General features: G+C 50.5%; 1 protein-coding gene across 1 annotated transcript in view; it reads right to left on the reverse strand.

Moving 5' to 3' along the window:
• The window catches only part of BLVRA (biliverdin reductase A), a 43,142-nt gene extending 20,063 nt beyond the window's left edge, over positions 1-23,079 (reverse strand). The window contains exon 1 of the mRNA XM_056857761.1: positions 23,058-23,079. The gene's annotated coding sequence lies outside the window, so the exon portion shown is untranslated. The remainder of the gene's footprint in view (positions 1-23,057) is intronic.
• Positions 23,080-25,360: the final 2,281 nt, after the last annotated feature.

Raw genomic sequence — 25,360 nt, forward strand, 5'->3', positions numbered from 1 at the left:
CCAGGAGCAAAATCCTGGAAGAGGCAGCGGCCGCTGGCGGGGCGTGTGTGTGTACCTGGGGGCAGAGCTGCCTTTAGGCAGCTTCCTAACCCCTTTCAACCCAGGAATGCCCCCTTGAGCTGTGGCGTGGCCATGCCACCTTTTTTGGTGGCGTAGCCTCTCTCTTTTCAATGGGAACAGTTTCCCTTTTAACACTTCAGAATGCCTTTTATTTTAGTTTTGGCAGCCGTGAAGCCTCCGTGGAGGTGCCGCGCCTGCGCTGCTCCTGCCGCCGCGCGTCCACCACCCCCCTTCAGGAATGGGCTGCCCGATCCTATTCCCTTGTAGAAGTTCCCTCTTGAACCACCCCATTATATGGCAGCCTCCAGGACATTTCTGCCTGGCACATTCTGCTGAATGATAAGAGTATGGGAGCCAAGGTTGCCAGTTCCCTCTTCGCCACTGGCGGGAGGTTTTGGGGGTGGAGCCTGAGGAGGGCGGGGTTTGGGGAAGGGGAGGGACTTCAATGCCATAGAGTCCAATGGCCAAAGCGGCCATTTTCTCCAGGTGAACTGATCTCTATCGGCTGGAGATCAGTTGGAATAGCAGGAGATCTCCAGCCACCACCTGGAGGTTGGCAACCCTAGTGGGTGCCTTCCTGATTGGGTTGCCAGCACTGCCTCGGCAAATGCCAGATTTTGAGAAGGGTAGAGTTTGGGGAGGATGTGGCGTCATGCTTGGGTGATGCTGTGAGAATTTCCATACGGTAAAAACTATAGAGACCCTGACCTGGATGGCCCAGGACAGCCTGATCTCGTCAGATCTCAGAAGCGAAGCAGGGGGTCAGCCCAGGTTAGGACATGGATGGGAGACCACCAAGGAAGTCCAGGGTCGCTACAAGGAGGAAGGCACTGGCAAACCACCTCTGTTAGTCTCTTGCCATGAAAACCCTATTGGGTCACCATAAGTCGGCTGCGATTTGGCAGCGCTTTCCACCATCAAAGACCATAGAGACATGGGGAAATAGCTAGAGCATCACTATAGAGGAGGGTTGCCAGGTCCCACTTCAGCATCTGTCCTAATGGAGACCTGAATAGACACTGTTGGTGGTCCCTAAAGAGATGTTACCTACTGAGGTGCTTTGAAATTGTACATTTTGGATACATGTAGCTGACGAAGCCATATGCGAAACGTGACTGATTATGATCTAGACAACACGTCCTGTCATCCTGTATTGTGGCTTTGCAAATGTTGTTTGATTTCCAGCGTACTGAAATATAGTCTGAAAAGACATACAACTGTTCCCCATAAAGGAAATATTCTTCCTATATAACGACTGGATTTATTGGACTTACATCCAAATGGACTTGAGAGGTTTCCAAGTCCTTGACATGCTGGATTGAGATATATTACTTACCTGTATCTTGTTGTATAATATTGTATATATTTATTGTCACTTTTGCACTTTACTCACTTATAAAATTAAGCATTTCTTATATTGTTTCTGTGCTGTTTTGGTTCTCCAGTACCTGGAGGTTGGCAACCCTATTTACAATATCACATGCCTGTTAATGCCATAAACCTGATCTTTGCCATTCTAGCTTAGGCTCAAATTGTATTGATTTTTTGTCAATAGACTATCACAGCTCAAGCTTTTTTGCTCTATTTACAGTACCTGGAGGTTGGCAACCCCGCTACGGAGACTATTCTGTGGCCATTTCCCCCCTCCTGCTCCTCAGTTTGGGACTGAGGACAAGCCTATTTATTCCCCAAGGTGGGGGGCTCAAACAGGGAACGTGCATGTCGATCTGACCCATTTGCCGGGCAGCAATTTCAGAAGGCTTTGCTCAGATGAAGGCGGCGCTCACTCAAAATTAGCGGGTGGGGGGACGACGACAAAAATGACAAAGGACCACCATTATGGATTACATGGACCCGGCAGGGCAAGGAACTGACTTTATTATTTACTAGTCCATAAAACAGCCACCGTATTTTTCCGTCTATAAGACGCCCATATGTATAAGACCCCTATTTTTTTGACGTTAAAATTAAGAAATCCGGGGTCGTCTTATACATGGGGAAAATACCGGCGGGGAAGAGAGTGAGGACCATGGGAAGGCCGGTCGCTGGCCGGCCAGGGTGACCGGGTCTTCCCCTTCCGCTCTCTTCCCCGCCTGTCAGCTGATGGACAGGGAAGACAGCGACCTTCTGTGTATAAGACGACCCCCCATTTTCCCCCCCGAAAAAAGGGTCGTCTTATACACAGAAAAAGACGGTATCTTATTGCTACTGAAACCAGGAGAAACCATGACATGGTTCAGATCTAACACTAAATAATGAGCTGATTCTCTGTCTATGCTCATTATCATGCATGGAGTGGACAGGGAGAAGCTTTTCTCCCTCTCTCATGCTACTAGAACGCAGGGTCATCTGCTGAAGCTGGAGGGTGAGAGATTCAAAACACATAAAAGGTAGTATTTCTTCAAACAATGCATGGTTAAATTGTGGAACTCCCTGCCCCTGGATGTGGTGAGGGCTGCTAACTTGGAAGGCTTTAAGAGGGGAGTGGACATGTTCATGGAGGATAGAGCTATCCATGGCTACTAGTCAAAATGAATACTAGTCATGATGCATTCTCTCCAGTATCCTAGGAAGGATGGTGCTGCAGTAGTCTTGTTTGGGGGCTTCCTGGAGGCACCTGGTTGGCCCCTGTGTGAACAGACTGCTGGACTTGATGGGCCTTGGTCTGATCTGGCATGGCTTTTCTTATGTTCTTATTTGGACCCCACCTCATCAGTTAATGTCTTCTGTTTTAGTGCAAATCCCAGCTTGATATTACTAAACCCTGGTTTGCACACTCCCTCCAAGCCAAGAATGCAAACCACCATTCATTATTCCTGCACCATAACACCGTCTGGAGTCAGGTTTCCATCTTGAAGTCACCAGTCTGTTGCAAAATGTTGGTTTTCTGTATGATTACACTACATGATTACCCTACATGTTTACACTTGCTGCAGATCCTAGGAGGTTGCTAATTACATGCGTGGGTTTAAATTTATGGAAACTTAATTTTGCGAATTATCGTTCCCCATTTTTTGCCCATAACCATAATGGCTTAAAAATAATAATAAAAAGACATCCTCTGGGCAGACAGATTTGCAAAACACCAAAAGTGCTCATTGTTCTCTCAACAAAGCAAAGTTTCGAGTCCTAGGTAAAAACACAGGGTTGCTTAAAATGTGGAAACAGTCCTAGCTTGTTGCCTGCTCAAATCCTTCACAGTTAACTGGACTTCTTTTCCTCCCCTCCCCTTCTTTTGGTTTATAAGTGGACTCTTTTAACAAAGCACTTGGCAACACAATTTACAAGCACTGTACGTGACAATGAAATTGTATTATACTATTTAAGTCATGCATATCCGTGCAGAGACCCTGGACCAACTACCATTTCTCGCCTGCCCGAGCTACACTTCACAGGCTATGCCTTTTTATATTTATTACAGGGATCACTAGCAACGGGGAATATGAATGCCGGATGGCGTAACTTAGCACCGCAATTGTACCCATGGCGTGTGGAAACTGGCTGGCGTCCATAAATCAATGTCATTTTAATAAGCTCTGAATGCGCAGCCAGCCCCGTCCGACGCGCATGTGCTCAGAAGCTGATCCGATTGCAGTGCCCCACAAAGCGCACGTGTATCCAGCTGCCTGAAGCTCTGGGCTCAGGGTTTAAGGGCGTGTCCATTCAAGAGTCTTAAACCCATTTAAGAAGGAGGACTGAACTACCAGGGCTGCTTGTGGGATCAAGCTGCAGCCAAGCCACAGTTTCTGGGAAGGCATGTGGTATAGTCTCCCCGGTGACTATACCACTTCAAGAATGCAGGTGGAGAACTGTATGATTTAATTCTTTGCCATGTTGTACGCTAGGGTTGCCAGCTCCGGGTTGGGAAATACCTGGAGATTTTGGGGCGGAGCCTGAGGAGGGCATGGTTTGGAGGGGGAGGGACATCAATGCCATAGAGTCCAATTGCCAAAGCGGCCATTTTCTTCAGGTAAATTGATCTCTATCCGTTGGAGAGCAGTTGTAAAAGCGGGAGATCTCTAGCTAGTACCTGGAGGTTGGCAACCCTATTGAACGCACATAGGTTATACTGAGTCAGACCATTGGTCAATCAGGATCAGTACTGTCTGCTCTGATTGGCTCTCAGGAGCCTCATAGAGATCATTCACACAAGTTGCTACCCAGATCTTTTAGCTAGAGATGCCTGGGATTGAACCTGGGACTTTCTGCATGCTAATGGGAATCCAAAGTGACTTTTCTCCTCCATTTTTTATCCTCACAACAACCCTGCGAGGTAGGTTAGGCTGAGAGTGTGATTGGCTCAAGGTCACCCAGCGAGCTTCTATGGCAGAGTGGGGATCTGAACCTGGCTCTCCCAAATCCTAGTTTGAAACTCCAAGGATCTATGTAGCCAAAGATGCTTTCCCACAGCTGTTTTCTTCTTTTGATGCCAGCAATGTCGATCATGGGCATGCCTAATATCATCTGCAGGTAGGTTGCCAGGTCCCTCTTTGCCACCGATGGGAGGCTTTGGGGTGGAGCCTCAGGGGGGGTGGGGTTTGGGGAGGGGAGGGACTTCAATGCCATAGAGTCCAATTGCCAAAGCGGCCATTTTCTCCAGGGGAACTGATCTCTATCGGCTGGAGATCAGTTGTAATAGCAGATCTCCAGCTAGTACCTGGAGGTTGGCAACCCTATCTGCAGGTTTATTTGCAGGGGTCACGGTGCCAGCCTAAAAATGCTTTCCTGGGAGTAAGCGCCACTGAACTGGCTTGAGTAGGATTCTGAAAAGTCCTGCTTAGGATGGCCCTGTTTTAAAAAGTAGTATATAATTTAAGAGAAATGTTCTAGGGTTGAAAACAGACCAACATATTTGAAATCTTTTTTGAAACCTTAAAAAGATGACAAGGTAAGAAAAAAAAGTAGTTGTTTTTTTGCTTGAGAAATATGCTCTCAACGGCTCCAGATTCACAGCTGACCGAGCACAAATGTATTTATTTCCTAGCATGGAATAAGAATTGGTAGTGGGTCCCTAGGTCAGCACGGGGAGCTAACCCTTCACTTTCAAACAGCACCAAGCATGTACGTTCCAAAACAAGTCTGTTCTTATGCAGATTTACTCCAGTCTAAACCCAGTTAAATCAGTGGATTTAGAGTGGAAGATCTGCGGAGGATTGCATTGATGATCTCTTAAATGGTCTGTCTGTATTTGGCAAACTGTCCGATTGCTCATTCACACCCTCTCAAGCTTGGTCTAAATTAACGTGAAATTAACATGAATTAACTTTCTGTTACACTAGGTAAAAATTCCTTAGACCGCTTTATTATTCCATTGGTTTAAAGACAAGCAACAATACCCATATTCCTCTTGTATAAAACAGGTTTGATGAGACACAGAGCAATAATTTGTAGAGGTTTATTTACAGTTTCTTCTGTCAGGCAAACAGCTTGGAGAAAAACGCCCTGGTTTCTAAGGCTGAAGAACAACTGAGTTCTGTTTTGGAGTTGGAAAACTGCATCGCGTTGCAGCCCACTCACGGCAACCCTGTAGGGTTTTCGTGGCAAGAGATGTTCAGAGGTGTGGTTTGCCATTGCCTGTCTCTGCGTAGCAACCTTGAACTTCCTGGGTGGTCTCCCATCCAAGTACTAACCAGGGCCAGTCCTGCTTAGCTTCCGAGATCTGACAAGTTTGGGCTAGCCTGGTAGGGTTTAAGTCTGGCTTTAATTGGATTATACTCTAGAATCCGTGCATGGATGAGCACTGGCTCGCTCAGTTCCTGGTTGTGCCCAGAACCCTGCATGTATACCATTGTATACCCATAGGGAGGGTTGCCAATGCCAATTAAGGGGCATTCCTGGAGATTTTGGGGATGGAGATTGAGGGGGCAGATTTTGCAGACTTCCAGAAGGCCGGAAGTGACGTCATTGCGTGTGCGTGGCCATGCGTGCACGCAGCTGCCCCACCCCTTAAATCTCCCTTCAATCGAGAGGGGGAACCTGGCAACCCTATTCCCAACCCAAAGCTGGCAACCCTACTTGTCAGGCATTTTTAAAAACAAACTCTCTGGCATTTTTAGGACAAGACTTCATGGCTGTGTTGGAAGCAAGGGCCGTGCGACCTCCATATGTCCTCTAAAAGCCGATGGCGGCTGCTTTGCTAAAAGGGACTTCCAAGTAAATTATTTAACTTAATTGTCATGGTCTTGCATGTGATCTTTGAACAACTGGGGGGGGGGCAATAGTGTGAGGCTTTCAAGCCACCTTAGCCTCAAAAACGGCCAGTCCTGTAACCCTAGTCCTTGGCACCTGCAGTACATTTCCTTGTCCCAGACGAAGTGAACACCCTAGAACTGAAAAAAAGTTTAGGCATCTCTATGACTGTGGTGCTTATGCTGATATTTAAGGATGAAACGAAAGGCCATACCTATCTTGGGTTACAGCATTTAAAATGTGCATTCCTGTGTCTATAGCTTTTTAATTGGATTTGGATTTTTAGGGCTTGCGGAGATAATTTAGTTTTAGGAGCAATGTACATCATTTCCCTTTCTATACTAGGAGGAGGAATAGGAGGAGTTGTGTTTTATATGCCGAATTTCTCTACCACTTAAGGAAAAACCAGACCCGCTTACAATCACCTTCCCTCCCCCTCCTCACAACAGACACCCTGTGAGGTAGGTGGGGCTGAGAGAGCTCTAAGAGCTGTGACTAGCCCAAGGTCACCCAGCTGGCTTCAGGTGTAGGAGTGGGGAAACCAACCCTGTTCACCAGATTAGAGTCCACTGCTCCAAACCACCGCTCTTAACTACTTCACCATGCTGTACTACTTTCGCTCTAGCCCTGATTCTGAAACAGATTTGTTTAAACGTGCTGCATAGGGTGATGAAAGTTTATTCACTTTTTCCTTTATTGAAGTTAAAAGTGGAAAGGCCAGAGATTGTCCAGGGGAGGGTGATCGCGTCCTTCAAAGGGAAACGAGGCTCAATTTGGATTTGGCCTTGCTTTGTAGTAGGGCTGGCCACATCCCGGAATTACAACTGATCTCCATACTACGGAGATCCATCCCCCCGGAGAAAATGGCTGCATTGGAGGGAGGAATCTATGACTATTATACCGCGCTGGTGTCCTTCCCCAGGCTCCCCCTCCAGATCTCCAGGAATTTTCCACCCCATAGTTGGCAACCCTACGGTGGGGGGAAGGGGGACAACTTACCACTTTTTCTTTTTTTTTTTACTATTTCCGTTACATAAAATGCATCATTTATAGCTCAGTTAATATGAAAAATTGTATATTTTTTGACATATTTATGAAATCTAAGTGCATAGGGTGCAATCCACTTTCCTGGGAGCAAAAGCCATTGAACAAAATGGGGCCTGTTTCTGAATAGACTTGCTTAGGCCTATAATTTAATTTTAAAAATCCAAATGTTCCCAATGGATGGTATGCATAAACGCTTCCAAGGAAAAGGCTGACAGAAGCAGCCGTTCGCAAACCCAATGGACCCTATCTCAAGGCAAAGGAATTTGGAGGATTAAACTTTGGCCCCGGTGTGTTTTGTGGGCTTAATGCCTGTTAGCCGTGAACAGAAGCAGCACATGCCAAAGATGTTTCAGTGTCTGATGGAAAATCCAAACGGCACCCATCCAATTACTCGATATAGGCCATAATCCACCAGGAAATGGAAGCCAGTGGGAGCACAGGAGTATTCCTCGACGATCTGATGCACCTCCTTGAAAGCCAGCGTGGTGTAGTAGTTAAGGGCAGTGGTTAGGAGTAGTGGACTCTAATCTGGTGAACCGGGTTGGTTTCCCCACTCCTCCACATGAAGCCAGCTGGGTGACCTTGCGCTAGTCACAGCTCTCTTAGAACTCTCTCAGCCCCACCTACTTTACAAGGTGCCTGTTGTGGGGAGAGGAAGGGAAGGCGATTGCAAGCCGGTTTGATTCCTCTTTAAATGGTAGAGAAGATCAGCATATAAAAACTAACTCTTCTTGTTGTTGTTTATTTTAATGGTGTATGCAGATGAAATTCCCTGTGCATGAGGTTGGAAAATTCCTGGAGATTTGTCGGTGGAATATGAGGAGGGCAGAGTTGGGTGCGGGAGGGAGGGACCTCAGCAGGGATCTGATTCCATAGAGTCCACCCTCCGAAGCTGCTATTTTCTCCGGGGGAACTGATTTCTGTAGTCTGGACATCAGTTGCAGTTTCAGGGCATCTCCACATCCTACCTGGAGGCTATGATCCCTAACTGTGTCCCATGGGTCAGATTTGTCTATCTCCCACTTTGGTGTCCTTGCTTGCTCCCAGGGTTTCCCACCTGAAGCAATTCATTGTAGAGCTGGCTATGTGCCTCCGGTTGCTTGCACAGGAAACACTGAGACAGGAATAGGATTGGCAGCTCTCCAAGACATTATCCCTCATCCCAGAATTTGATAGCCTATAGAACAAAATGTACAATGGGGAGCCAGCATGGTGTAGCGGTTAAGAGCGGTGGTTAGAAGTGGTGGACTCTGATCTGGAGAACCAGGTTTGATTCCCCACTCCTCCATGAGCGGCGGACACTAATCTGGTGAACAATCCAATTAAAGCCAGACTTAAACCATTTAGCCACAACCTCATACACACAGACACAGGTCACATACTGATAAGTGTAATATCTTGACTGGGATAACTCTGGGAAATGCTGTAGCAATTACAGCAAGTGGAAGAATGTGTTCATGGGAGCTCCACGGAAATGAAGGCCAAAACCCATGAGGTGTAAGGTTGCAGCATGAGTCACCTGGAGCCATGTTGCAAGTGCACGCTGACCTGACTTCTCTTGGGGAGGTTCTCACATTACTTTTACTAGAAGGAGGATGAGGATGAAAAGAAGAGTCAGTTTTTATTTAAGAACATAAGAACATAAGAAAAGCCACGCTGGATCAGACCAAGGCCCATCAAGTCCAGCAGTCTGTTCACACAGTGGCCAACCAGGTGCCTCTAGGAAGCCACAAACAAGACGACTGCAGCAGCACCATCCTGCCTGTGTTCCACCGCACCCAAAATTATAGGCATACTCCTCTGATACTAGAGAGAATAGATATGCAGAATGACTAATATCCATTCTAACTAACAGCCGTGAATACCCCTCTCCTCCATGAATATGTCCACTCCCCTCTTAAAGCCCTCCAAGCTGGCAGCCATCACCCCATCCTGGGGCAGAGAGTGCCACAATTTATGCGTTGTGTGAAAAAATACTTCCTTTTATCTGTTTTGATACTCTCACCCTCCAGCTTCAGCAGATGACCCCGTGTTTTAGTATTATGGGAGAGGGAGAAAAACTTCTCCCTGTCCACTCTCTCCAAACCATGCATAATTTTATAGACCTCTATCATGTCTCCCCTCAGCCGCCTTCTTTCCAAGCTAAACAGCCCTAAGCGTCTTAACCGCTCCCCATAGGACAGTTGCTCTAGTCCCTTAATCATTTTGGTTGCTCTTCTCTGCACCTTCTCAAGCTCTGTAATATCCTTTTTTAGGTGTGGTGACCAGAACTGTACACAGTATTCCAAGTGTGGTCTCACCATAGATTTGTACAAGGGCAGTATGATATCAGCAGTTTTATTCTCTATTCCTCGTCTAATTATGGCCAGCATGGAATTTGCCTTTTTTACAGCAGCCGCACACTGGGTTGACATCTTCATTGAGCTATCCACCACCACCCCAAGATCCCTTTCTTGGTCTGTCGAGGCCAGCACAGATCCCATCAGTGTATATGTGAAGTTGGGATTTTTTGTCCCAATATGCATCACTTTACACTTACTCACATTGAATCTCATTTGCCATTTTAATGCCCATTCTTCCAGTATGCAGAGATCCTTCTGGAGCTCTTCACAGTCCGATTTTGTTTTAACCACCCTAAATAATTTGGTGTCATCTGCAAACTTGACTACTTCACTGTTTAACCCCAACTCCAGGTCATTGATGAACAGGTTGAGAAGCACTGGTCCCAACACAGATCCCTGAGGCACCCCACTGCTCGCATCCCACCATTGTGAGAACTGACCATTGATTCCTACTCTCTGCTTCCTATTTTTCAGCCAGCTCTCAATCCATAAGAGGACTTGTCCTCTTATCCCATGACTATGAAGTTTGCTTAGCAGTCTTTGGTGGGGGACTTTGTCAAAAGCTTTTTGGAAATCCAAATACACAATATCCACAGGCTCATTCCTGTCCACATGCTTATTGACGCTATCAAAAAACTCTAGTAGGTTAGTGAGACAGGACCTACCCTTACAGAAGCCATGTTGGGTTTTGCCCAGCAGACCTTGCCCTTCTATATGCTTGACAATTCTATCTTTAATAATGCTTTCCACTAATTTACCCGGAACAGAGGTGGAACAGACGTTAAGCTAACTGGCCTGTAATTTCCTGGGTCCCCCCTGGAACCTTTTTTTATAAATGGGTGTTACATTGGCCATTCTCCAGTCCTCTGGTTCAGAGGCTGATCGAAGGGACATATTACATATCTTTGTTGGAAGTTCAGCAATTTCCCATTTGAGTTCTTGAAGAACTCTAGGATGAATACCGTCTGGTCCCTGTGACTTGTTAGTTTGCAGTTTGTCTAGATGTTCTAGGACTTACTGCCTTGTTACCACTATTTGCCTCAGTTCCACATTTTCCCCTCTCCAAAATCTCTGTTCAGGAGAAGGAATCTGCCCTGTATCTTCAACAGTGAAGACAGATGAGAAGAATTCATTTAGTTTTTCAGCAATCTCTTTATCCTCCCTTAGAGTTCCTTTACTCCCATTGTCATCCAATGGTCCAACCGCTTCCCTAGCTGGTTTCCTACTCCTAATATACTTAAAGAATTCCTCAGAATCTTTTTTTGCATCTCTAATGATCTGCTTGCATTTCCTTTGTGCAAGTTTGTGTTTGCTTCTGTTCGCCTCGTTTGGGCAAACCGGGTCCGGGCACACGTCCCAAGACCACCTTTAACACTTGGCTGGATTCGCCGAAAGGTTGGTCGCTTTCCCGGACTGAGGCAAAGCACCGCCGCTTGGCCTTAACTGGTACGGGGTTCGAGGACGACCCCGCTCGTCGGGACGCTCTGATGGATGAGGAGCGGAGACAGTGGCAGGAGGAACGCCAAGCGATGGTGGAGCGCATAGATGCCATGCAGCTTGTGATGGAGGAGATGGCCGCAGCCATGGACGCGCTGAAGGTACAGCCCCCGGCGGGTAACCCTCCGGGTGGGACACCGGCGGCTCCCCCCGCGCCTCCTCCCAGCACCCCGGCCCGCCGGGACTTGAAAATCACGTATGATGGGTCGGGGGACCAGTTGACCTTTTTCATGGTCCAAGTGGACATTTTCATGCGGGAGCAGGGCAGGACCTTTACCTCCGAGGAGTCCCAGGTCCAGTATGTGGCCTCCCTCCTGCAAGGTGAAGCGGCCGCGTGGATGGTGTTACAGTACGAGCTCCGCTCCCCTGTGTTACGGAGTCTGGATGACTTTATGATCGCACTCCGTAACCGGTTCGAGGACCCGAATCTGGGGGAGCGGGCCAAAGCCGCTCTGATGCAACTGCGCCAAGGGACCAAGTCAGTGGCGCAGTATGCGAGCGAGTTCCAGTCCTTATCGAGTCGGATTCTGGACTGGAGTGAGGCTACCCGGGTGCAGTTGTTCAGGGAGGGCCTAAACCCGGACCTGCAGCATTGGGCCTTTATGCAAGGTAACCCCCCTGACGTCGAGGGTTGGGTGCGCCACGCCGCCGATATCGAAAATAGGAAGCAGCTCCTGAACCTGTCCAAGCAACGTTCCGGCCGTGACTTTAAACCAAGAGGAGACAAGTCAAGTGGGATCCGAGACCCCCGCACCCAAGGCGGTGCCGGCCCCACGTCAGCGAAGCGCCGCAAGCGCTTCGAGGCAGGGGTGTGCCTGGTCTGTGGAGGAAAGGGTCACTTCGCCTCCCAATGCCCATCCCGCTCCGGACGCCCGGCTTCCGTTCGTCCCGTTCCGAGCGAACCTGAGAAAGCCCCCGCAGAGGGTCAACCGCGACGCCGAAGCAACGCTCCAGGACCACGGAGCACTCCCTCGGCACTACACGCGCACGCCCTGGATGGGACCGCCACCTCGACCGGTCCATCGGGACCCCGGATTACCAGCGCAGTCTCTGACTCTGCCGAGTCACGGATTACAAATACCTCGTCCCCCTCGTCCAGCGAGGAGGAAGAGTGGGATGTGCCGGCAAAAAACGCCGTCGGTCTGCTGTAAGGGGGGCTCCTCAGCAGACCGCACCGTCCGTTGTGCAAGGAGCTCCACCGATGGTAAGCGCCCAGGAAGATAATGTTTATATCCGGGTTCACCTATCCCTACCCAAGGGGGGTCCAGTTTTTCAGCAATCTCTTTATCCTCCCTTAGAGTTCCTTTACTCCCATTGTCATCCAATGGTCCAACCGCTTCCCTAGCTGGTTTCCTACTCCTAATATACTTAAAGAATTCCTCAGAATCTTTTTTTGCATCTCTAATGATCTGCTTGCATTTCCTTTGTGCAAGTTTGTGTTTGCTTCTGTTCGCCTCGTTTGGGCAAACCTTCCAGTCTCGGAAGGAAGACTTTTTTTCTCTAATTGCTTCCTTCACCTTACCTGTTAGCCATGGTAGTGACCTCTTGGACTTATTACTACCTTTCCTGACCTCCAGTATACAAGCTAGCTGAGCCTCTAGTAATGTGGACTTGAGTAACCCCCAAGCCTTTTCAAGAGATTTAACCCTCCTAACTGTTCCTTTCAACTTCCTCTTTACCAGTTTTCTCATTTTAGAGAAGTTCCCTCTTTTAAAGTCAAAGGTAATTGTGTGAGATTTCCCAGTCACTTTCCCACTTACATATAAATTAAATTTGATGCCATTGTGATCACTATTGCCAACTGGCTCAATTACATCCACGTCCCGCACTAAATCACTGGCAGCACCACAGAGTATTAAATCCAGGATCGCCTCCCCTCTGGTTGGATCTATGACCAAATGTTCGAGGGCACAGTCATTTAGGATGTCTAAAATTTTTATCTCTTTGGCTTGACTGGAGCATACATTTATCCAATCAATATGAGGGAAGTTGAAGTCTCCCATTTTCCATTTGCCGATTTTCTCTAACTTTTAAGGAGAATCAAACCGACTTACAATCGCCTTCCCTTCCCCTCCCCACAACAGACACTTTGTAAGGTAGGAGAGGCTGAGAGAGCTCTAAGAGAACTGAGATTAGCCCAAGGTCACCCAGCTGGCTTCATGTGTAGGACTGGGGAAACCAACCCCGTTCACCAGATTAGGGTCCAAAACTCCTAACCACTACATCAGAGGTAGGAAGATATATAAACATAATCCCAGATCGAGAACCAGAATACCAGAATAGGCAAAACATAATCTCAGATTGGCAATGCAATCATACATACAGAGGCAACATGGAACTTTTCCAGCAAAGGAAGGGAAATGAACATACACCAAATCAGACCCCCAGTCTATCTAACCCAGTATTGCCCACTCTGACTGACAGCCGCTTGACAAATTTTCAAGCAGCGGTCTTTCCCGGCCCCGTCTAAGAGGAATTGTTTTTTAAACTGGAATTGTTGGGGATTGAACTGGGATCTTACACATACAAAGCATATGCTGTTACTCTATATGGCCTGAGGAAAGTAACGTAAGATCTGGCTGCAGGGCTGTATCCTATGCCCAGCTGCATTTAAAGAAAGGGGTTAAGCCAACTTAATTATCCTCAAAGAGATTCATTTCACTAGGACAAGAACCTGGGTGAACGGTGCCAGCACACAGCGGCATAACCAGCTTACGCTCAAATACTTTGGTTTTATAACTTAGATGGCCTACCTAAAAAGTAGGGAATGTGATTATTGCTAATACCATGAGTCCCATCCACTTTTGTGGAAACAGCATCAGTTTTAATTGTTCCATAGCTGTTTGAAAACCATTTTATTTAAACAAATGTTGTGCAGTGGTTAGAGCACTGCTGATTTTGGGAGACCTGGGTTCAAATTTCTACTCAGATATGAAGCTCTCTTGGCAGTTCTGGACCAATCATTCTCTTTTAGCTGAAATTGGGATGTTGCGAGGATAAAATGGAAGTAGGGTTGCCAAAGCTGGGTTGAGAAATTCCTGGAGATTTGGGGGTGGAACATGGGGGAGGGCAGGGCTTGGGGAGGGACCTCAGCAGGATATATTGTCATAGATTCCACCCTCTGAAGCAGCCATTCTCCCCGGGGATACAGGTCTCTGAAGCCTGGAGATCAGTTGCAATTCCAGGAGATCTCCAGATCCCGCTCGGAGGTTGTCAACCCTAACTGTGTACCCATGGGTCAGATTTTTCTGTTTCCTACACAGTCTGTATAATGACTCCGCTCACCACCACCCCTCCAAGCACGGGGAACAAAGACCAAGGTGGGACTTTGTCCCCTGGATCTGGGCAACTGGTAAGCCTAGCAATTACTGATGTAAAGTGTTCAAGTGAAAGGGGGTGAGGATGAAGTGCATCTCTGAAGAGCCAGTGTGGTGTAGTGGTTAAGAGCGGTGGACTCTAATCTGGAGAACGGGGTTTGATTCCCCGCTCCTCCACATGAGTGGCAGACTCTAATCTGGTGAACCGGGTTGGTTTCCCCACTCCTACACATAAAGCCAGCTGGGTAACCTTGGGCCAGTCACAGTTCTCTTAGAGCTCTCTCAGCCTCACCTACCTCACAATGTGTTTGTCATGGGGAGAGGGAGGGAAGGCGATTGTTAGCCTGTTTGATTCTTCCTTAAGTGGTAGAGAAAGTCGGCATATAAAAACCAGCTCTTCTTTGGATTCAGGATCCCAATGGGTCTGAGCCATCTAGTGTCAAATGCAGTGTGGATTTTGACCTCAGTATAAAAAGGTCAGGCCCTGACCTGGATGGCCCAGGCTAGCCTGATCTTGTCAGATCTCAGAAGCTAAGCAGGGTCAGCCCTGGTTAGTATTTGGATGGGAGACCATCAAGGAATACCAGGGTTGCTGTGCAGAGGAAGGCACTGGCAAACCACCTCTGTTAGTCTCTTGCCATGAAAACCCCAAAAAGGGGTCACCATAAGTTGGCTGCGACTTGAGGGCACTTTACACACACACACACATAACAAGGTCAACCAAGCAGAATGCTTTAATTTTGCTCAGTGAAAAGCAGCCATGCTTTGAGAGATATTGTGAGGGCCATCTGGTTTTAGCCCTTATCCGTTGCTATCTCTACCCCTTTGAACTCGTACGAGCAGTTCGCACCTCTCTGTGTCTTCCTGAGTCCCCCGCCTCGTCCATCTTGCCCAGGTGCCACCTCTCCTCCCCTGCTGTGCTTTCAGCCTTCACTCCCTCGGGCCGAGTCCGGCCTTGAAATGCAGATAGCCCTCACTGTCTCTCTAGGACTGTTTGATGTTTTGTGCTGCACCGATTTGCCTTGTAACCTCCCATGCCTCCCAAGCGTGTGAACCTTCGTGCCCTGTAGTAGATAAATACTGTAACCCCGATAGGCTAGTCACTCGCAACTTTGAATCCATGAGCCTGTCTTCTCTATCTGAAGCCTTCAATAAATCTTTTGTTTCTGCATCCAAGTCTGAGCAATTGATTTGGCGAAGTTTGCCCAGCTAGGTTGGGGACTCTCACATTAAGTTGCGAGTCCTTGCCTCTTCGTTCTGCACCTGTACCCTACGAGGGACAGCCATGTCAGCCGACGAGGAAAAAACTACCCCTCCGGCCTCGCCGGACGGAAGCGGTGCACCGGACAAGCCGGCCCCGAAGGACAAACCGGACCAGAAGGTGCCAGGCGTGCCCCACCCGGGACCGGGTCCGGGCACACGTCCCAAGACCACCTTTAACACTTGGCTGGATTCGCCGAAAGGTTGGTCGCTTTCCCGGACTGAGGCAAAGCACCGCCGCTTGGCCTTAACTGGTACGGGGTTCGAGGACGACCCCGCTCGTCGGGACGCTCTGATGGATGAGGAGCGGAGACAGTGGCAGGAGGAACGCCAAGCGATGGTGGAGCGCATAGATGCCATGCAGCTTGTGATGGAGGAGATGGCCGCAGCCATGGACGCGCTGAAGGTACAGCCCCCGGCGGGTAACCCTCCGGGTGGGACACCGGCGGCTCCCCCCGCGCCTCCTCCCAGCACCCCGGCCCGCCGGGACTTGAAAATCACGTATGATGGGTCGGGGGACCAGTTGACCTTTTTCATGGTCCAAGTGGACATTTTCATGCGGGAGCAGGGCAGGACCTTTACCTCCGAGGAGTCCCAGGTCCAGTATGTGGCCTCCCTCCTGCAAGGTGAAGCGGCCGCGTGGATGGTGTTACAGTACGAGCTCCGCTCCCCTGTGTTACGGAGTCTGGATGACTTTATGATCGCACTCCGTAACCGGTTCGAGGACCCGAATCTGGGGGAGCGGGCCAAAGCCGCTCTGATGCAACTGCGCCAAGGGACCAAGTCAGTGGCGCAGTATGCGAGCGAGTTCCAGTCCTTATCGAGTCGGATTCTGGACTGGAGTGAGGCTACCCGGGTGCAGTTGTTCAGGGAGGGCCTAAACCCGGACCTGCAGCATTGGGCCTTTATGCAAGGTAACCCCCCTGACGTCGAGGGTTGGGTGCGCCACGCCGCCGATATCGAAAATAGGAAGCAGCTCCTGAACCTGTCCAAGCAACGTTCCGGCCGTGACTTTAAACCAAGAGGAGACAAGTCAAGTGGGATCCGAGACCCCCGCACCCAAGGCGGTGCCGGCCCCACGTCAGCGGAGCGCCGCAAGCGCTTCGAGGCAGGGGTGTGCCTGGTCTGTGGAGGAAAGGGTCACTTCGCCTCCCAATGCCCATCCCGCTCCGGACGCCCGGCTTCCGTTCGTCCCGTTCCGAGCGAACCTGAGAAAGCCCCCGCAGAGGGTCAACCGCGACGCCGAAGCAACGCTCCAGGACGACGGAGCACTCCCTCGGCACTACACGCGCACGCCCTGGATGGGACCGCCACCTCGACCGGTCCATCGGGACCCCGGATTACCAGCGCAGTCTCTGACTCTGCCGAGTCACGGATTACAAATACCTCGTCCCCCTCGTCCAGCGAGGAGGAAGAGTGGGATGTGCCGGCAAAAAACGCCGTCGGTCTGCTGTAAGGGGGGCTCCTCAGCAGACCGCACCGTCCGTTGTGCAAGGAGCTCCACCGATGGTAAGCGCCCAGGAAGATAATGTTTATATCCGGGTTCACCTATCCCTACCCAAGGGGGGTCCAGTTTTAGAGTTCCCCGCGCTCGTGGACTCGGGGTGCGCCCGTACTTTAATTAGTGAGGAGGCGGCCCGGAGATTGCAAGTCCGCCGCAAGCGCCTCCCGGGTCCCCTCCGCTTCTCCCAGATGGACGGGAGTGACTTTAAAAAGGGGCCTGTCACTCACCGAACTACCGCGGTAGTCATGACTGTAGGGGAGCATTGGGAACAGCTGTACTTTACCATTGCCCCCATAGTTGCCCCTGTAGTTCTGGGGATGAACTGGCTGCGGGGGCACAACCCTTCCATTGATTGGGTCAAGCGGACCCTTACCTTCCCAGAGGATCCCTGCGCCATGCATGACAGGGACCGCATGACCAGCACCCCGGCGGCCGCCCTAGTGGGTTCCCCAGAACCCTTTTCCAATACCCCCAACCTGCCCTCGGAATACTCCCAATATTCGGACGTGTTTGATGTGCGGGAGTGTGACGAACTGCCACCGCACCGGGAGACCGACTGTGCGATTGAAATTGTTGGGGACGGCAAGTTATCCAAGGGAAAGGTGTACCCCATGAGCCCCAGTGAAAAAGCAGTGTTGCGGGACTATTTGGACACCAACTTGGCGAGGGGCTTCATCCGCCCCTCCAAAGCTCCGTACTCCGCCCCCGCCTTTTTTGTCAAAAAGAAAACGGGTGACTTACAACTGTGTATTGACTTTCGGAGACTCAACGCTGTCACGCAGTCTAACGCTTACCCCCTCCCTCTCATTCCAGACCTGCTAGCACAATTGAAGGAGGGCCGGATTTTCACCAAACTGGATTTAGTGGAAGCCTATCACCGCATCCGCATAAAAGAGGGGGACGAACCAAAAACGGCTTTTTCGAGCTGTTTTGGCATGTTTGAGTATTTAGTAATGCCGTTCGGACTTTCTGGGGCTCCGAGTGTGTTCATGCAGTTAATCAATGAGGTGTTACATGATTTACTGTTTCGGGGGGTGGTGGTATTTTTGGACGACATACTCATTTATTCTGAAACCATGGAAGAGCATGTCCGGCTGGTGCGGGAGGTCCTTCAGCGGTTACGGGACCACAAGTTATATGCCAAAGTATCTAAGTGTGAATTCCACCAGCCTTCCATTACCTTTTTAGGCTACGTAATCTCCCACCAGGGGTTGGAGATGGACCCCGGAAAGGTTCAGGCAGTGCGGGATTGGGAACCCCCTACTACGCGCAAGCAACTGCAGCAGTTCCTGGGGTTCGCCAACTTCTACCGCAATTTCATTCCTAACTTTGCGCAAGTGGCTCTTCCCCTTACCTCCCTTCTGCGCACTAAGGGAAAGGGTGCCAGTGCCGCTTTGCCTTCGGCCCGGTTGCAGTGGTCCCCCCCCTGCCAACGGGCTTTTGAGGACTTGAAGCTCCTCTTCTCGTCCGAACCGGTCCTGGCCCATCCGGACTGCACCAAACCGTTCGTGGTCCAGGTGGACGCCTCCGATGTGGCTATGGGAGGGGCCCTCCTGCAGCGGGACGAAAGTGGCGCTTTAAGGCCGTGTGCCTATTTCTCCAAGAAGTTTACCCAGTCCGAAATCAACTGGGCCATCTGGGAGAAAGAAGCCGCGGCAGTTAAGCACGCCCTCACCGTGTGGAGGCATTTTCTAGAGGGGGCAGAATTCCCGTTTGAGGTGTGTACCGATCACAAAAATCTAGAGGCCCTCAAAGGGGCTAGAAAGCTCAACGCCAAGCAAATCCGTTGGGCTCAGTTCTTTGCCAAATTTCGGTTCACCCTCAAACACGTGCCCGGCAAGGAAAACGCCCTAGCGGACGCTTTGTCCAGACTGCCCCAGTACCGCAACGATTTTGACCGACCTGTAGACTCTCTATTCACTCCTGAGCAAAGGGGAGAGATCCCTGGCTTGGCGGTCTCTACCCGGTCTCAAACCCGCCTCCCCAGTGGTCCCTCGCTCAGGGGAATCCCGGAGGCTTTTCAGCAACGCCTCCGGGAAGCGTCCCTACAGGAAGCGGAGCAGCAGACGCTCCCATCCGGTATGGAACAGCGAGAGTCCTGGTGGGTGCAGGGAGGGAAACTCTATGTCCCAGCCCCCCTTCGCAAGGAGGTTTTGGGACTGGTCCACGGAGCCAAGCTGGCCGGTCACTTTGGATTTGTCAAGACGTTGCATTTGGTACGACGGCAGTTCTGGTGGCCGGGCATGAGAGGGGATGTAGAATTGTACGTTCGCAGTTGTCCCATATGCGCCACTGCCAAAAACAGGGGGGGCAAAACCCCAGGGCTTCTGAAACCTCTGGAGATCCCCACCCGGCCATGGGAGGTGATCGCCATGGATTTCGTCACCAATCTACCCCCCAGCAGGGGCAAAACTGTACTATGGGTTGTTACTGATCTCTTCTCCAAGCAGGTCCACTTTGTCCCCTGCACTGGACTCCCGTCAGCGCAGGGGTTGGCCAAAATGTTTGTCACCCATGTCCTCAGGCTTCACTCGATCCCTAGGAAGGTCCTCTCCGACAGGGGGGCTCAGTTCGTTGCCAAATTCTGGCGGGCCTTCCTGAAACTTATGGGGGTAGGGGAACAGGGTCTCTCGTCTGCCTACCACCCTCAAACCGATGGTCAAACCGAACGAGTGAATGCCGTGATCGAGTGCTACCTCCGATGCTATGTCAATTACCATCAGGATGACTGGGTAGACCTGTTACCTTTCGCCGAATACGCATACAACAATGCCCCCCACTCCTCCACGGGGTTTAGTCCTTTCCGAGTGGTATACGGAACCGATTTCGGCCCTTTCGGTGCCGCCCCCGTCACCCCCGAACTCGAGGCAGTGCCCGAGATGCAGGAATGGGTACAGGCAGTCAGTTCCACTTGGCCCTGGCTACAAAAGAACCTTGAACGGGCCAAGCGGAAATACAAGGAACAGGCTGACAAACACCGGTCGCAGGGGTGGGAACTTCGGGTGGGAGAACAGGTTTATCTTTCCACGAAAAACCTGCGTTCCCTTCGACCCTGTAAAAAACTCAATGATCGTTATGTGGGCCCCTTCCCCATTACCCGGGTGATAAACGAGGTAACTGCGGAGCTGGATCTACCCAAAACTCTTCGGGGAGTACACCCCGTTTTTCACATTAGTCTGCTCAAACCGTTCGTCTCCGCTCCCCTGTTTCACCCCCCTTCCAAGCCAGAAGTGCCCACTGTTGTGGGAGGGGATACCCACATGGAAGTATCCAAGGTCTTGGACTCCACGTGGAAGAAGGGGAAACTGTTTTACTTTGTACGGTGGAAGCATCTGGGCGCTGCGCACGATGAATGGGTAGCAGCCCCCCATATGGCAGCCCCCCGGCTCGTACACGAATTCCATTGCGCCTATCCCGAGAAGCCTCGACCTCCTGAACTCGCGGGAGGGGGGCCTTAAGGGGGGCAGAATGTGAGGGCCATCTGGTTTTAGCCCTTATCCGTTGCTATCTCTACCCCTTTGAACTCGTACGAGCAGTTCGCACCTCTCTGTGTCTTCCTGAGTCCCCCGCCTCGTCCATCTTGCCCAGGTGCCACCTCTCCTCCCCTGCTGTGCTTTCAGCCTTCACTCCCTCGGGCCGAGTCCGGCCTTGAAATGCAGATAGCCCTCACTGTCTCTCTAGGACTGTTTGATGTTTTGTGCTGCACCGATTTGCCTTGTAACCTCCCATGCCTCCCAAGCGTGTGAACCTTCGTGCCCTGTAGTAGATAAATACTGTAACCCCGATAGGCTAGTCACTCGCAACTTTGAATCCATGAGCCTGTCTTCTCTATCTGAAGCCTTCAATAAATCTTTTGTTTCTGCATCCAAGTCTGAGCAATTGATTTGGCGAAGTTTGCCCAGCTAGGTTGGGGACTCTCACAGATATGCCTTGGTATTTTGGGTGGAGTAGTCATGAAGTATTACTTCACACAACGCACGGTGAAACTGTGGAACTCCCTGCCCCAGGATGTGGTGGTGGCTGCCAACTTGGAAGGCTTTAAGAGGGGAGTGGACATGTTCATGGAGGAGAGGGCTATCCATGGCTACAAGTCATGGTGCATACCTATTCTCTCCAGCATCAGAGGAGCAGGCCTATGATATTAGGTGCTGTGGAACACAAGGAGGATAATGCTGCTGCAGTTGTCGGGATGTACTAAAACGAATGACAAGTCAGCCCATAGGAAGCAATGGGAGAGGCTGCACAGCCCATTGAAGATAATGCGGGAAGAGTGTCTGTAGACTTCCATTGACTCCATTGAAAGACATTACAGCACAAACACGGTTGCAAAGAAAACGTGGAATGGATCTCCCAGTAAGGTTTCTAAACTGTCCTGAGGTGGGGATGACAAACCCCCAAGGGGATTGAAAGCCCCTGGGACCCCCAGAAGTGTTATAGGGTGGGGATGACAGCCCGAGACCCCCAGAAGTGTTCTGAGTAGGTGATGACAGACCCTGGAGGGGACTGAAGGCCCCGGAGACCCCCAGAATTGGGCTGTGCAGCCTCTCCCATTGCTTCCAATGGGCTGACTTGTCATTTGTTTTAGTACATCCCGCAGTTGTCTTGTTTGTGGGGCTTCCTAAGGGCACCTGGTTGGCCTCTGTGTAAACCGATTGCTGGACTTGATGGGCCTGGGTCTGATCCAGCAAGGATTTTCTTGTCTCTTTACAGCCCAATCCCATGCCTGTCGGCTCAGAACTCTGTGCAGTCCACCTCCAGTCCCACCGAGCAAGGCGGACTACCAATAATAATAGAAAAGGGCAAGAGTCCAGTAGCACCTTAAAGACTAACAAAAATATTTTCTGGTAGGGTATGAGTAGAAAAGGGCAAGAGTCCAGTAGCACCTTAAAGACTAACAAAAATATTTTCTGGTAGGGTATGAGCTTTCTGAAGAAGTGAGCTGTGGCTCATGAAAGCTCATACCCTACCAGAAAATATTTTTGTTAGTCTTTAAGGTGCTACAGGACTCTTGCCCTTTTCTACTACTGCAGACAGACTAACACGGCTACCCACTGTGAATTACCAATAATAAATAAGTAAATAAAACTAAGTCCCCTGATGGATGGCATGTAAGTCCGCTGCAAAGACCTTCCCGATGAACAAGCGCATCTGCGCCACAAGTGAGCAAAACCACGTCTTTGGTTTACCTTCCTTTTCCTTTTATCCCTTAGAAGCTCCTTGATCCATTTATCTTGAGCAGCATACATCTAGTGTTGGAGGGATATAAGGACTGAAACAAATCTTGCCACTGACAATGTAGCCTTGGGGTCCCTTAGTAAAAAAGGCATTCTGTCAGTCACAGAGGCATTGGATTTGTATGTTAAAAGGGGGGAAATATAGTGCGATCGAAGTTCCTCATAAAGGCGGCATTCCCAAAGGGCATGGGCTAATGAGTCAATAGAGCCAGAAGAGCAAGGGCAGATCCTGTCTGAGGATGGGATATTCGGAATTCTGCCCTGCATTACCATAGAAGGGTTAGCATTCAATCTAGCCAAGCAAAAAGCTCTACAGCAGTGGTTCCCAACCTGGGATCTGGGGACCGCTGGGGTGTGCGTGTGCAGAATTTTTGCAAGGGGTCCGCGAAACCAGATGCGCACAAAGCAGTGTCATTGTGATCTTTTTCTCGTTACGTATTTTCTCCATCAGCAGATTCTAACAGGGCAGTTACTATCGTATGGGGGTCTGCAAAAGGTTAAGAAGGGGCTCTCAAACTTGAAAAGGCTGGGAACCACCGCTCTACAGAGACGAGGAGTCGTGTCTTGGGTTTAAGGCGGGGAGGGAAAGAAGGGCGAGCCCGCTTACCCGGGCCCGGGAGCTCCGCCGAGCCTGTCCACGCGACCCCCCCAGACCTCTCCGCAGCAGCAGCAGCAGCGCCCCGGCTCTCCGACTGACCGCGCGCGCCGCCCGTTGCGCAACTCCCGGCGAGGGTTCCACGGCTGCCCACGAGGCCCCGCCCTTTTGTCCGGGCCCTCCAATGGCAGTCTTAGCTGTTGGGAGGGGGGGGGAAGGCGGGGTTTGCAGGCTCGGCGGCCGAAGCCAAGGGGGCCATCTTGGTAGAGGGCAGCGGAGAAGCGGCCGGGCGTGCGCAGGAGAGCGGAGGAGGCGGCGGCGCGCGGAGACGCCTGCGCTGCGGGATAGGGTTGCATCCTTGCACAGGATAGGGTTGCATCCTTGCACGGGATTGCATCCTTGCACGGGATGGGGTTGCATCCTTGCACAGGATAGGGTTGCATCCTTGCACGGGATTGCATCCTTGCACGGGATAGGGTTGAATCCTTGCACGGGATAGGGTTGCATCCTTGCACGGGATTGCATCCTTGCACGGGATGGGGTTGCATCCTTGCACAGGATAGGGTTGCATCCTTGCACGGGATTGCATCCTTGCACGGGATAGGGTTGCATCCTTGCACAGGATAGGGTTGCATCCTTGCACGGGATAGGGTTGCATCCTTGCACGGGATTGCATCCTTGCACGGGATAGGGTTGCAGACTTGCACGGGATTGCATCCTTGCACGGGATAGGGTTGCAGCCTTGCACGGGACGTCTTATCGCGCTTTTCCAGCCGCCTCGCCTCCGCCCAGGCCGCTTGGCCTGGGCGGAGGCGAGGCGGCTGGAAAAGCGCGATAAGACGCCCCGTGCAAGGCTGCAACCGGCTGGCCGCGAGATTTTGCAATCGCCCTGCTCCGGCCTTTGCAAGCCGGCTCCTGCATGGCTCAGGAGGAGTCGCGTTCGTCCGTTGCGCCAAAAGACAACCGCAGCTGGCACGCAGGGCCGGTGCCACTCGTTTCTGTGCCCTAGGCAAGGCTTGTGCCCACCCCCACGGCGAACCAATTTTCAAAAACAGATGCAGACAAAAAACAAAAGCACCAAACTTTGTATAAGACGTTATAATTATTATATGCCGTTCAAGGTTGATTATTATTTCTGAATTAATTACATTCCATAGCACTGTTTGGGGGGGGTGTAAAGTGGCGTCAAGTCGCAGCCGGCTTATGGCGGCCCCTTTTGGGGGTTTTCATGGCGAGAGAGACTAACAGGTGGTTTGCCAGGTTCCAGATCAGGTTTCTGAATCCACTGAAGTGCTGCCATGAAGTGTGACTTTCCATCCATGGAGTGTGACTTTCTCCTCTTCTGCAGTTTGGTAGTCCTCACATTTTTGTGTGTGTATGTGGGGGGAATTTGGGACTGCAAATTTGGGGATTTGGAAATGCTCCAGTGGAACCCTCTATGGCCGTGTTGGCGAACCTATGGCACGAGTGCCGGACTTGTGCCCACGGGTAAGTTGAGCAGCCCTCGCGTCTGCCTTCCCTGGACTCCCCGCCGCCCAGCTTAGGGGCTTTGAACAAACATTAATTGTTCAAAAGCATGCCAAATGCAAACTTTTACCTTTCAATAAAAAGTTGTTTGTATCATTGAACGCTCTGTTATTGTGTTTTTCTTTTAAGGCAAAAGATGTTAATGTATGCGTTGTATTTTCTAAACGAAAACCTCAGTATTCAGGTTGAATTGCCGTGTTGGCACTTTGCGATAAATAAGTGGGTTTGGGGTTGCAGTTTGGGCACTCGGCCTCTAAAAGGTTCGCCATCACTGCTCTATGGAAACGCTCCAGTGGAACCCTCCCACCCAAATGCGTGTAATATGTGGCAAAACTTTTTGTCCCATGCCATTTACTTGAACGAAGGCACCATTCCGCTTGTGGCCCTATCCAAGCTGCTATTAAAACTGGCAGGGAAAAAGGACAGGTCTATCGTGTGTGTGTAAAGTGCCTTCAAGTCGCAGCCGACGTATGGCGACCCCTTTTGGGGTTTTCATGGCAAGAGACTAGCAGAGGTGGTTTGCCAGTGCCTTTCCTCTGCACGGCAACCCTGGTCTTCCTTGGGGGTCTCCCATCCAAACGCTAACCAGGGCTGACCCCCTGCTTAGCTTCTGAGATCTGACAAGATCAGGCTAGCCTGGCCCATCCAGGTCAGGGCACTGTTATGGTACTTACCTTAAAATAAAAAAGTAAATTTGTCAGTTGCATCTTTTTCAAGAAATTAATCTGTTTTAAACTGTGCCCCTGAGGCCAGTTCTGTGCCCCTCTGAGGCAATACTGCTACCGGAG

This window comes from Euleptes europaea, chromosome 11 (genome assembly GCF_029931775.1).
Source record: "Euleptes europaea isolate rEulEur1 chromosome 11, rEulEur1.hap1, whole genome shotgun sequence".
Classification (NCBI taxonomy): Eukaryota; Metazoa; Chordata; class Lepidosauria; order Squamata; family Sphaerodactylidae; genus Euleptes; species Euleptes europaea.